Source organism: Haliotis rufescens, unplaced genomic scaffold (assembly GCF_023055435.1).
Source record: "Haliotis rufescens isolate VD_foot unplaced genomic scaffold, xgHalRufe1.0.p SCAF_15, whole genome shotgun sequence".
Lineage (NCBI taxonomy): Eukaryota > Metazoa > Mollusca > Gastropoda > Lepetellida > Haliotidae > Haliotis > Haliotis rufescens.
Window position 1 is genome coordinate 15,980,619 of NW_025963835.1, and position 13,191 is coordinate 15,993,809.

Consider the following 13,191-nt stretch of genomic DNA (forward strand, 5'->3'; position numbering starts at 1 on the left):
GTATCCCAGTTGCCTAGATGATGGGCGAGAACCCTGTTTTTACTTAATTTATGCATGTCATCGTATCCCAGTTGCCTAGATGATGGGCGAGAACCCATGGGCGTCCGCTCCTTTGGCAATCCTGCGCAAAGTTTGTCAATAAGATGGTAGACTTAGTGGGGTGAGCCTGTAGCTCTCTCGCTACTCGTGTGGCCGTCATACCAGCTTCATTTATGCCCAGTACTCGACGATTGTTTATACCTAATGTTCAGTGTTCAGTGTGTGAATCCAAAAATGACCAGAAGATATTGGATATTGTAGAGATCGAAATTTGCAACATGAGATTTGCGTTTCTTTTGGGACTTCGTATATGAACCGTTTTTGACACGGACAACCTTTGACGGTCATGTATTAGTATTTGGTGAGCAGATGGTCGTATTTCTATCAGAAGGACAGGGCAACAGAACACGCAGCATGGCCTGTGAAGCATAGATCTGGTGACGAGTGCTCTCCCTTGATATGATACTTGCTGGGGTGTTTCTGGTGTATCACTGCAGCTGTTTCGTCTGTTTCATGTTTAGATTCAGATTGACAAACAGATTCTCCACAGTATGACAAGAAGGATAACTTCAGCTTTCTCTTAATGTTGAACAATATTCATTCCTGCGGCTCCAGCCTTCGCATAATACAAGTTTTTATTCCTGTTATATGTTATTTACGTTACGAAAACACACTTGGTTAATAAATTCTATCACACGTTGTCATTTGCTTTGCATGCGTTCCCCACAAAATCCCAATCCCACACCAGACCTGTGAAGATCCAGGTTAGAATCGGTCATGGGCCACTATGCTAACGGGATCTTGTGAACAGGCTCGCTGACTTAATTTATGCATGTCATCGTATCCTAGTTGCCTAGATCGATGCGCATGATGACGATCACTAGAGTGACTCGATTATATTCAGACCGCAGTCATACAGCTTGAATATTGCTGAATGCCGCGTTAAACAACAAGCAAACAAACAAACAATAAAACTCCACTTCATGTTAGGTTCGTTCTGTTTCATGAATAACTGCTTCATCCCTGATGTTATGTCCTGAAAATGATGACTGTTTGACAAGAGGGATGACTTTAACTTGCCAATCATCCACTTTCTTTTTTGTCGAGCAATATTCAAGCAGCTACATCCTTTGTTGTCTATCTTCCACAAAGTTTGAGGTACAATCGAGCATCCTGTGTAAACGAGGATCGCATCCGTGGTCTAGTTGTAGAGCGTCCGCCCGGAGAGCGGAAGGTCCGGGGTTCGATCCCCGACCGCGTCATACCAAAAGACGTAAAAAGATGGTACTTGTTGTTACCCTGCCTGGCGCTCGGCATTAAGGGGCTAAAACAAGGACTGGTCGGCTCGGAGTCAGTATACTCTGAGTGGGGTATTCATGTTAAACTGCGGCATGGTATATCCCTGTGTTAACCCTTATAAACAGACATAGTCAGCTCTACTACGAGCATGTATAAAGGTCCCAGTGCCCTGTACCCGGGTTCTTGTGTAGAAAAAGGTCCCAGTGACCTGTACCCGGGTTCCAGTGTAGAATAGGTCCCGGTGCCCTGTACCCGGGTTCCAGTGTAGAATAGGTCCCAGTGCCCTGTACCCGGGTTCCAGTGTAGAATAGGTCCCAGTGCCCTGTACCCGGGTTCTAGTATGGAATAGGTCCCAGTGCCCTGTACCCGGGTTCCTGTGTAGAAAAGGTCCCAGTACCTTGTACCCGGGTTCCAGTGTAGAATAGGTCCCAGTGCCCTGTACCCGGGTTCCAGTGTAGAATAGGTCCCAGTGCCCTGTACCCGGGTTCTAGTATGGAATAGGTCCCAGTGCCCTGTACCCGGGTTCTTGTGTAGAATAGGTCCCAGTACCCTGTACCCGGGTTCCAGTGTAGAATAGGTCCCAGTGCCCTGTACCCGGGTTCCAGTGTAGAATAGGTCCCAGTGCCCTGTACCCGGGTTCTAGTATGGAATAGGTCCCAGTGCCCTGTACCCGGGTTCCTGTGTAGAAAAGGTCCCAGTACCTTGTACCCGGGTTCCAGTGTAGAATAGGTCCCAGTGCCCTGTACCCGGGTTCCAGTGTAGAATAGGTCCCAGTGCCCTGTACCCGGGTTCTAGTATGGAATAGGTCCCAGTGCCCTGTACCCGGGTTCTTGTGTAGAATAGGTCCCAGTACCCTGTACCCGGGATCCTGTGTAGAATAGGTCCCAGTACCCGGGTTCCTGTGTAGAATAGGTCCCAGTGCCCTGTACCCAAGACATAGTCAGCTCTACTACGAGCATGTATAAAGGTCCCAGTGCCCTGTACCCGGGTTCCAGTGTAGAAAAAGGTCCCAGTGACCTGTACCCGGGTTCCAGTGTAGAATAGGTCCCAGTGCCCTGTACCCTGGTTCCAGTGTAGAATAGGTCCCAGTGCCCTGTACCCGGGTTCCAGTGTAGAATAGGTCTCAGTGCCCTGTACCCGGGTTCTAGTATGGAATAGGTCCCAGTGCCCTGTACCCGGGTTCCTGTGTAGAAAAGGTCCCAGTACCTTGTACCCGGGTTCCAGTGTAGAATAGGTCCCAGTGCCCTGTACCCGGGTTCCAGTGTAGAATAGGTCCCAGTGCCCTGTACCCGGGTTCCAGTGTAGAATAGGTCCCAGTGCCCTGTACCCGGGTTCCAGTGTAGAATAGGTCTCAGTGCCCTGTACCCGGGTTCTAGTATGGAATAGGTCCCAGTGCCCTGTACCCGGGTTCCTGTGTAGAAAAGGTCCCAGTACCTTGTACCCGGGTTCCAGTGTAGAATAGGTCCCAGTGCCCTGTACCCGGGTTCCAGTGTAGAATAGGTCCCAGTGCCCTGTACCCGGGTTCTAGTATGGAATAGGTCCCAGTGCCCTGTACCCGGGTTCTTGTGTAGAATAGGTCCCAGTACCCTGTACCCGGGTTCTTGTGTAGAATAGGTCCCAGTGCCCTGTACCCGGGTTCTTGTGTAGAATAGGTCCCAGTGCCCTGTACCCGGGTTCTTGTGTAGAATAGGTCCCAGTACCTTGTACCCGGGTTCTTGTGTAGAATAGGTCCCAGTGCCCTGTACCCGGGTTCTTGTGTAGAATAGGTCCCAGTACCCTGTACCCGGGTTCTTGTGTAGAATAGGTCCCAGTGCCCTGTACCCGGGTTCTTGTGTAGAATAGGTCCCAGTGCCCTGTACCCGGGTTCTTGTGTAGAATAGGTCCCAGTGCCCTGTACCCGGGTTCCTGTGTAGAATAGGTCCCAGTACCCGGGTTCCTGTGTAGAATAGGTCCCAGTGCCCTGTACCCGGGTTCTTGTGTAGAATAGGTCCCAGTGCCCTGCACCCGGGTTCTTGTGTAGAATAGGTCCCAGTGCCCTGTACCCGGGTTCTTGTGTAGAATAGGTCCCAGTGCCCTGTACCCGGGTTCTTGTGTAGAATAGGTCCCACTGCGCCGTGCACGATAAGCACGTTGTATTTGTATTTACACGCTACCATAAACACCCAGTCTGACATTTAATATAAATTAACTTTAAAAGTTATCTTCAGTCAGTACGCCTTGCTCTAATCATGTCAGGCTTACGTGACAATGGCCGCCCGTTAATATCAAGTGTACGAACTCTTGGGAAGGTGAGTAAATATGTTAGTGTCGCTTTAGCAGTAGTTGATTTCTTGTAGGATGTGTTGTTCATGTGGAAGGAAAGATCGAAGTGACCAAGGTCGTTCACGTATACCACTTCGGTGAATCCTACTAGCACATGTATGGTGTTAACAAACAAACGACCATAGTCGGGGTAAATATGGGATTCGATCAAACGATCAGCGGTTTCTGGCACAACTAAGGGAGGCAACTCTATACAGCAACGTGCAGGCTTTAGACCGCAGGATAGCAGTTTCATCGCTGTTAGGAAGGTTGCCTGGTGTCACATGTATGGGTTCCGGTCAAGAATAGGTCCTAGTGACCCTATGTGCCGGTTCCGTTCAAGAGTAGGTCCCCGTGCCCTGTGCATTGGGTTCCCAGGAGAAACAAGTGTTTGACCTAGGTGCACCGATTGTTTGATCCAGGTCCACCGAGTGTTTGATCTAGGTGCACCGAGTGTTTGATCCAGGTGCACCAAGTGCTTGATCCAGGTGCACCGAGTGTTTGATCCAGGTGCACCAAGTGCTTGATCCAGTAGTACCGAGTGTTTGATCTAGGTGCACCGAGTGTTTGATCCAGGTGCACCCAGTGTTTGATCCAGGTGCACCGAGTGTTTGATCCAGGTGCACCGATTGTTTGATCTAGGTGCACCAAGTGTTTGATCCAGGTGCACCGAGTGTTTGATCCAGGTGCACCGATTGTTTGATCTAGGTGCACCAAGTGTTTGATCCAGGTGCACCGAGTGTTTGATCCAGGTGCACCGATTTATTGATCCAGGTGCACCCAGTGTTTGATCCAGGTGCATCAAGTGTTTGATCCAGGTGGAGAGTTGCGTCCCCTGGACTCGCCACAGATCGTTGGCTCGAATTCCGGCTATCCCGACTATATACCTAGGTTCGTCATAACAATATCCGTGCTCGTGTATTTCACAAAAGTAGTAAACGTGTAAGACATGTGTGACAGTGCACAATTTATGATAAAATATTTCACATTTTTATATTAATTTGTATGTTTATATTTTGCACATATTTGCCATGATATATTTCATCATGTCAAGGCCGAGCTGACCTAGCAAAACTAATTAACATCAACCATATGCTATCGCCAGTGTCTACTTAAAAATCCAATCAATAGATCAATCAATAGATTGGAGTTTTAGGGAGACACTGGCGATAGCATATGGTTGATGTTAATTAGTTTTGCTTGGTCAGCTTGGCCTTGACATGATGGGTAATGAAAGTGACATTTGAATGTTACATGAAATATATGGCATATATGTGCAAAATATATACATACAAATAAAGTATAGAAATAATTACATGAAATATATGGCAAATATGTGCAAAATATAAGCATTCAAATAAAGTATAGAAATAATTACATGAAATATATGGCAAATATGTGCAAAATATAAACATTCAAATAAAGTATAGAAATAATTACATGAAATATATGGCAAATATGTGCAAAATATAAACACAAATTAATATAAAAATGTGAATTATTTTATCATAAATTGTTCACTGTCATTGTTCAATAACATGGGGTAATTATATGGAATTTGTGCTTCTCTTCTCAATACGATGAACTGTATCGTATACTGACGGATGACCTAAAACAGAACAAAACGTGATTCATTTGATTTAACCTGTTTACACACACGTATCTACTATGTACATATTTATCGACGAGGTCAATGTAGACTTTGATATTGCGATAGAACTTCAGCCCAATCGATAATTTTACCCGTGTGCATAGCAATACCACCCGTGTTAGAGATTGCAAGCCGTCAACTTCCTAGTAGGTTGTCTGGCTGCATTGTAACGTACATATCGAGGTTTGACATGGCTGCCTATGCGGTAAGTTTTAAGTTCGTAATGTTTAGTGAAACATTGTTAAAACTGAATACAAGTGTTACTTTGGTTATATCAATTGCTGACAACTATAACTTATACACACATTTATCCTGAATAATGAGTGAGTGAGTGAGTATGGTTTTACGCTGCTTTTAGCAATATTCCAGCAATATCATGGCGGGGTACACCAGAAATGGGCTCCACACATTGTACCCATGTCGGGAATCGAACCCGGGTCTTCGGTGTGGCGTGCGAACGCTTTATCCAACAGGCACCCCGACCGCCCCCCTGAATAATTAGTGCTTGTATGTGTATTGTTTTACGCCGATGCCGATAATATTCAAGCTATATCATGGTGACCTTCAAATAATCTACCTGTTGTTGATCTATGAGTTATTTCCTACGCCGTCAGGCACGGCACGTAATCATATAAAATCGTAGAGGCCTTTGGTTATGTCACATTATTGTTCGTGAAGTTTCATCAGAATGTTGGAAAACAAAACCAACGCATGGTGTTGATCAAGGAAAGCCGTAAGAACATGCAAACAATCTTATATGAAACACGCACCCAATGAAATGTGTTTCTGTACATCCATGTCAATCACTTTACTGTTATTGATTGACGTTGATAATAACGACCAGCAGCTGCTGAAACATCTGGCTGGATTCAGCAGTGGACTACTCGGGGTTATCAGCGTAGTTGCCCCCGAAGTAGTCATGCTGTGCCTTCTTAAGCATTATAAACTCGCTATTCAAGTGATCCCAAGTTTCTATTGAAACATTAGATTGCTTTATTGTGTCCATACGTACTGTAAAATGACATTGTCCTTTCCTTCTAGCCAATTCTAGTTATTTTGTATTTGACTCCTTACATATTCCGTTTTAATGTCCTTTATAGATGAGGGAGGATACATTGCAAAAATACAACGTTTTAGGTAAGTATGTATTAACTGGCCAGTCACTTCAGATAGCAACCTACTTAAGCCTCGTACAGTCTTGTTGCTGCGGTGGCCTTGGGGGAATGATTGGTCTTCGTACCGTCAACTCTGCCCGGAAAGTGGAAGGTTGGTGGTTCGATCTCCGGCCGCCTCATGCCAAGAGACGTTAAAATGTGGTAACTGTTGTTACCCTGAATGGCGTGCGGTATTTAATGGATACAAACAAGGACTGGTGGCTTGGAGACAGTATGTTGTGTCTGGGAGGGATATCCATGTTAAACTGCGGCATGGTGTCTCAATGGTCTCGCACTTAGACACCGACAATACCCTGGACTGGTACGAGTGCGTCGCTGTGTAAATGCAAGGATCTTGAAGCGACGTCAAACTAATTCACCTTACCTTACCGTCAACCCCCTACCCCTATATATGTGTGTGTGTGTGTGTGTGTGTGTGTGTGTGTGTGTTTGTTTGTGTTTTTGTGTGTGTGTGTGTGTGTGTGTGTGTGTGTGTGTGTGTGTGTGTGTGTGTGTGTGTGTGTGTGTGTGTGTGTGTGTGTGTGTGTTACTCTCTTCTATTTCTGTTTCTGTTTACGCTTCTTTAAAAAATCAGACAACAGAGAGCATTACGATTTGCATCTTCAAATGATAGTGAGTGAGTGAGTATGGTTTTACGCCGCTTTTAGCACTACCCCAGAAATATCACGACAGGGTACACCAGATATGGGCGTCACATATTGTGTCCATCTGAGAAATCGAACCCGGACCCAAGGCGTTACGAGCGAACGCTCCCCACCCCACCACTCCCTCCAAAAGTTAATGACAAGGGAAACGAGACTTGTATTCCAAATTAACTTATTATAAACTTACTTGCAAATTAGCTTCTTAATCCTAAGCAGGCTACGTAGCCTTCCTTACTAATCAGTACATAAAATTACTGATAAAATACTGATTAAAAATTTCATTTCCAAGAGAGACTGGACTTCTTGCTCTGGCATCCAATTCCAGCCTTTGTCTAGAATTAGTACATTGTGTAAAACTGAAACCAGGGTACCATTAACCACTAGACTGATATTACCATTGGGAGGGGCACCGGGAACTGTACTTCTCAAACAATTGCACAAAGTATCTCTTTCAGTTCTTCGTATTCTCATACGCCCTAACTTGCTTTGTGGCGATCTTTCCTTGTTTCATTCTACCAAAGTTCGCCTTCCACACGTGTTCTATGAAGACAGATATGTTCCACCAGTGTTATCTAGGGCCTGAGCACTCAGAGTTTACTGTGTATAATAGATATCGTCTACTAGTGTGAGGGTCTGTTATCTGGAGCCCGGGCGTTGTTGTTTCTGTGTACATTGTGTAACATGTATTTTAATTAAAAGTGTGAGGGTCTGTTATCTGGAGGTTGAGTGCTCGGTGTTTTCTGTGTATAACACATATTTTCTACCAGAGTGAAGGTTTGCCTTCTGTGTATAGCAGATATTGTCTACGAGTGTGAGGGTCGTTTATCTGTAGCCAGTGTTTCTCAGTGTTTTCTGCTTTTTCGAAATGCGAAAAGGGGGCATAATAAACAGACATCACAGTTAGTTGCTTGCTTTAAAAAAAATGTGACGGGTGTAGGGGGCCAGGAGAAAACGAGCATCATATTTATGCCTATGTGGTGCATTGAAACATAAAAGCACAGCCTGCAACTGGCTAACCGAGCTGGACACTGCACAGACACCGAGTGTACCCTTGCACGCTGAACTAGGGCATAGCCGACTGTAAAGCCGGTTCCAGCCCTGCCCGGACGGGATTCAAACCAGGAACCTTTGCGCCGCTAGGTACAAACTGTTTTTTTTTAATTAAGTAAGTAAGTACGTAAGTAAGTTTTTAAGTTAGTAAGTGAGGTGAAGAGGGGTTTGACGCCGCCTTCAAGAAGATTCACTTATATAGCGACGAGCATGCACATGTCTGTGTGTTGCTGCCGGTTTTTGTGCCAAGGCACCGAGATACCATGCCGTAGTTTACCATGGATACCCCGCTCAGACAGAGTGTACTGACTCCGAGCCGAATGTTTTTACCTGGGCAGAGTTAAACATTCCATCCTTTAACGTATTTTGGCATGACGTGACTGGGGAACTAACCACCGACCTTCCGCTCTCCGGGTAGACTCTTTATTAACTAAACACACCTTATTCCAAAGAGAGTTCCACAACTGTTTTACCCCCTCGCACCCTGTCACCTTCCCTCCGTGAAGAGACGTCTAGTCTCTTTTCTGAATGTAAACACATCCTGCCTTCCTCGATCTTTTCATCTTGAAACAGGTTAATTTTCGAACCTTCAAGCCTCAAAAACAAGTAAAATGATATGCTATCATGGTTTCCCTTCTTTATCTTCCAAATACGCGTTGTGAACAATGCAAACAAACACTCACAACATTTAATTCTGACGTGTTGAATTTGTGCGCGCGCTATTTCAAATGTACTGACAGTAAAGCTTATTTCCCTATATTTTTCACTATTCCCATATTCGTTACCATCAGTATCAAGCCTAATGCATACCTCCACCAGAAGAGCAAGACATGTCTACCCTTTTCGCGAATACTTGCTTTCATCACTGATTGCCACTTGTCCATTCATATAAGTTTCATCAAAAGTTTGTTTTTTACGCCCAATGGTTTCGTCAGATAATCGAAATGATTATTCTCTGGAGTTGACGTTTTGAATTTCAGTTTCTTCAATTTGCACGTTGGCTTTGGTCGTGTAGGGGCGCGTTGCAAGCCACGAATCGCTTAGACAAAGCGAATTAATCGCTCATCCCGGAGTCTGCAACAGTTCGAAGCGCTTGCGCACTCTTCCAAATTGGCGGCGCAACTACCGCTTGGTTGCCTTGACGTAATGAAGAACGTAATAGAAGGCACTACTTTGAAGATGTGGAGCAGACTGAGGATGATGGGGTGTTAACTGCCTTTGTTCATTTCCTCGTTGATCCAGTCAAGAATTTCTTTATCCGGTGTCAAAGTCAGCCGCAATTTTGGTTTGAGAACGAAGCTACCTCAGCCAGCGATTGTTTCGCTTGCAAGCGGCTGAAAGGTAGCGCACCGTTGTTGGGCAAATCGCTGTACATCGCCTGCAAGCGATTAGGGCTTTGCAACGCACCCTCGGTTTCCAAGTAGGTCTTGCAATGATTGAATGGTTTCTGATAGTGTTCATTTCAGTAGCATAATATTGAGAATTTTATATAACCATTGTATTGTCAAAATGAACGTGTTTGATGATCAGTCTAATTGTACAGGATTGCATTTAGGCGTGTTGTCATCAAGTTTAGATCAAGAAGCACAATGGTTTTTTTCGGATTATGTATGCGTGTACATTCAAACGATTGTTAATGGCTGTAAACCTTAGATGTGGATTGAAATGAATGAATATTGTGTCGGTGCAGATGAAACTGTCAGGGTGCAAAGATTATCAGAGTTGTAGTAATGTATGGATACTGATCTATAATCGCAACATGCAAAGTCTCAAACAGACCTGAAACATTTCGCCGTGGCGACATCGTATTTTTCACTTCACTTCAGCAGTTCAATATTCTGGTGAAATTCACGGAAAGCACCAAGTACATAGACATGGATTACAGAGACTGGAAACGACAGTTTAGAAATATTTAATATAGTGTTAGCCCACTGAGATACCATGCCGCAGTTTAACATGAATACCCCACTCAGACACAGTATACTGACACCGAGCGCCAGACAGGGTAACAACAAGTACCATCTTTTAACGTCTTTTGGTATGACGCGACCGGGGATCGAACCCCGGACTCTCCGTGCAGACGCTCTACCACTAGACCACGGAGGCGGTCCTCTCACATAGTTTTACTGCCTACAACCTAGTACAGGGGTCCTGACCCCCTGGTCCACCATCTGGATCTGCCTATGAGCTGCAATACTGTTTAAAATGCCTTTAACCCATCTCATTCACTCGCTCTCAGGGATTGCTTCTTCAACATGCTCGGTCCCGCTTGTCCCCTGTTTTCAGAATCCGTTATCATAATATAGCATACACTTTCCAGGTTGAATTAAGCTGGTATAGCTCATGTGAGGTGAGGTGAAATTGGGTTTAACGTCGCGTCCAAGATTATTGCACTTATATAGCGACGTGTGCTCATGTTCTGATGAACTGAGGAATCATAAAGACAATCTGGTAATAATGCCCTGAACTGGAATGTTACCTCAGTGTATGTAGGGGGCACAGGTAGCCCAGTCGTCTAAGGCGCCGCTATTGTCTGTGCAGGGTTGCGTCCCTTGGGCACATCAGAAACCTGTGATTGTTGGTTCGAATCCCGGTTCACCCTGATTATGTTTCTAGGTTCGTCAGCACCATAAACGTACTCGTAGATTTCACCGAAGTGGTAAACGTCTGAGATCTGCATCACTTCGGGCTTTCCTCCCACATTAAGCTGATACGCCGCGATATAACTGAAATATTGTTAAAAGCGGCGTTAAACCCAACTCACTCACTCACTGTGTCTGTAAACCTAATCAGGAAGTCAGAACAGGTGAAAGTCTTTACCGACCATTACTTTACTAACCATTATCAGTTCCTTCTTCATTTTGTTCCTGATACATATCCAGTGTGAACCACATTCAGATTATGTTCTCGCACAGAAGGGCCCCAGACTGTGACAGACTGAGGCGGGCCATGACGAGTCCAAAACGCAGGGTTCCCCCTACAAGATTGGAGACTATACTTCCTCCTCCGGATGAAAGGTACGTTCTATTTACATAGAGGATTAACCACTGTGTTCGGTTGTTACCGAAAGATCTACACACGATCGCGAGTGATTAATCCGTCACGATAACCACTGTGTTCGGTTGTTACCGAAAACCACTCGGGATTCCCCCCAGCCTCGTTTTCGAGTATGCTCAGTGAGACAACTGCACCATAAACAGGTAAAAAGGATCTAGCGAAGACAACTCACACGAGTTTTACGTGACAGGCAAGCCACTTGTTAGCATTCATGTTATGTTTTTTGTTAACTATTAAAAGCTGATGGGAGTAACGTTTTGAAAAAGTAGTAATGTTATTTGATATTTGTTAATGGTTTTGGATTACTCGACCAACCTTTTAAGTGTATGTAAATACGTTATGCGATTATTTGTTCGCTAGAAACAAATGTTATTAACACTATTAAGAGGAAATTAAATATTGTCTTAAATATTGTGAAATATTGTTAACGAAAAACATGGGCCCAAGGAACTGTCAGCAGGACTGATCAAGCAAGATACTATAAATACCAACTCAGGCAACTGATCAGCTGATTCAATCTTCTCAAATCCATCAATGGTTTGTAATATTTTTGGACGAATTTTCCTATTTAAAACCAGTTTTACAGTTAATAATTTAATATGTAAAATGATGATTATTTCATGTCATCTTTTTTTCTTTTTTTTTTGTTCCTGAACATGGTGAGCACATGTGTTATTATTAAAAATTTAAAAATTAAAACTTATTCAATGGACATTTTTTCTTTTGAACATATCATGACACCAAAAATATTACTGAATGAGTCATCTAATTTCCCCATATTTGTGAATGACAAGAAACAATGTGAATTTGACAAGCACAATAATTTATTGTGTGTGAAACATAAATACATAGTATATATGTAAACAATAAATTATCATTTCAGTAGTTCTACAAATATTTGCATTTTAATACCCTTGTAATTTTACATTGTTATTTTACTGCAACAGTTACCTCCAAACTTTATTCTTTTGTTATTTCATAAGATTAGAAGTTAAGACTTACTGATAATAGGTAATTCAAAATTAACATTTTCTTCTTTAATCTTCATGAAAACAAGACATAATAATAAATATGTATTTTAGTGACCTGTTCGCATATGATTGTTTTGTAAGAAATATTAAAATTAAAATTAGACATTGCTAATGTAAAGAAATGAGGTTTATGGTAAAATGGCAAAAGAGGACCTATTGTTGGTCATCTCTTCATCACCCATAAATTTGAGTTTTTCTTTATTTACCATGTTCTGAAAATTTACGCATTAGAATAATTTAAGGTCTCTGATTAAAATAACGACACAGCTTTCCACTCCCAGGCAGCCAATTAGATTATGTGATAAACCAATAAACCACTGTAAACCTTGTAATGGGAGAATAATAAATAAAAATGTCTTATTTTGTCATATGCCCAGTTTATCAGCCCAGGAAATGCTAAATAATTATCATTAAAACTAAGCTAGCTGTACATATTGGGGCTCTTTATCTGCTATGATAATATAACAATTGCATTATTAAAGAAGTGGGGTTTTTTCAGTAAACATGGTAAATAATACATCTTTGGTTTAAAGAATATACTTGAGACAAACCTAGTTCTACATGTCTTAATACTCTGTATTGTCTGTTAATTCTGAAAATAATTAACTGTGATATTGAGTTTCTACCTGAAACTAATAATGTGAAATTAATTTTTAGATTTATTATCTAAAATACAAAATATATTTTAAGATGCATTTAAATGTATATCATTGTTGAAAAAAAAATGTTTTTGAAAAAAAATACCTAATAAGATTGATTAGTGCCCACTATCTTTATCTTCATCATTTTGTCTGCTCCCTATATTAAATCAAAATAGTTAAACAATATAGTTTGTTTCACTTTTTCATCGGTATTTTTACATGAATTAATTAACTGTTTCATTAGCTTTGTTATTGGCCTTGAAAACGCCCAGTAAAGAATGTACCGGAGTGGTTCACCTGGTC

The 13,191-nt window shown here is 42.7% G+C and overlaps 1 long non-coding RNA gene across 1 annotated transcript; it reads left to right on the forward strand.

The window, feature by feature from the left end:
* The first annotated feature begins 5,415 nt into the window (after positions 1 to 5,415).
* LOC125379983 lies at positions 5,416 to 11,129 on the forward strand. The gene is made up of 3 exons (XR_007220979.1): positions 5,416 to 5,495; positions 6,391 to 6,427; positions 11,075 to 11,129. It is a non-coding gene; the product is annotated as an uncharacterized LOC125379983 (long non-coding RNA).
* Positions 11,130 to 13,191: the final 2,062 nt, after the last annotated feature.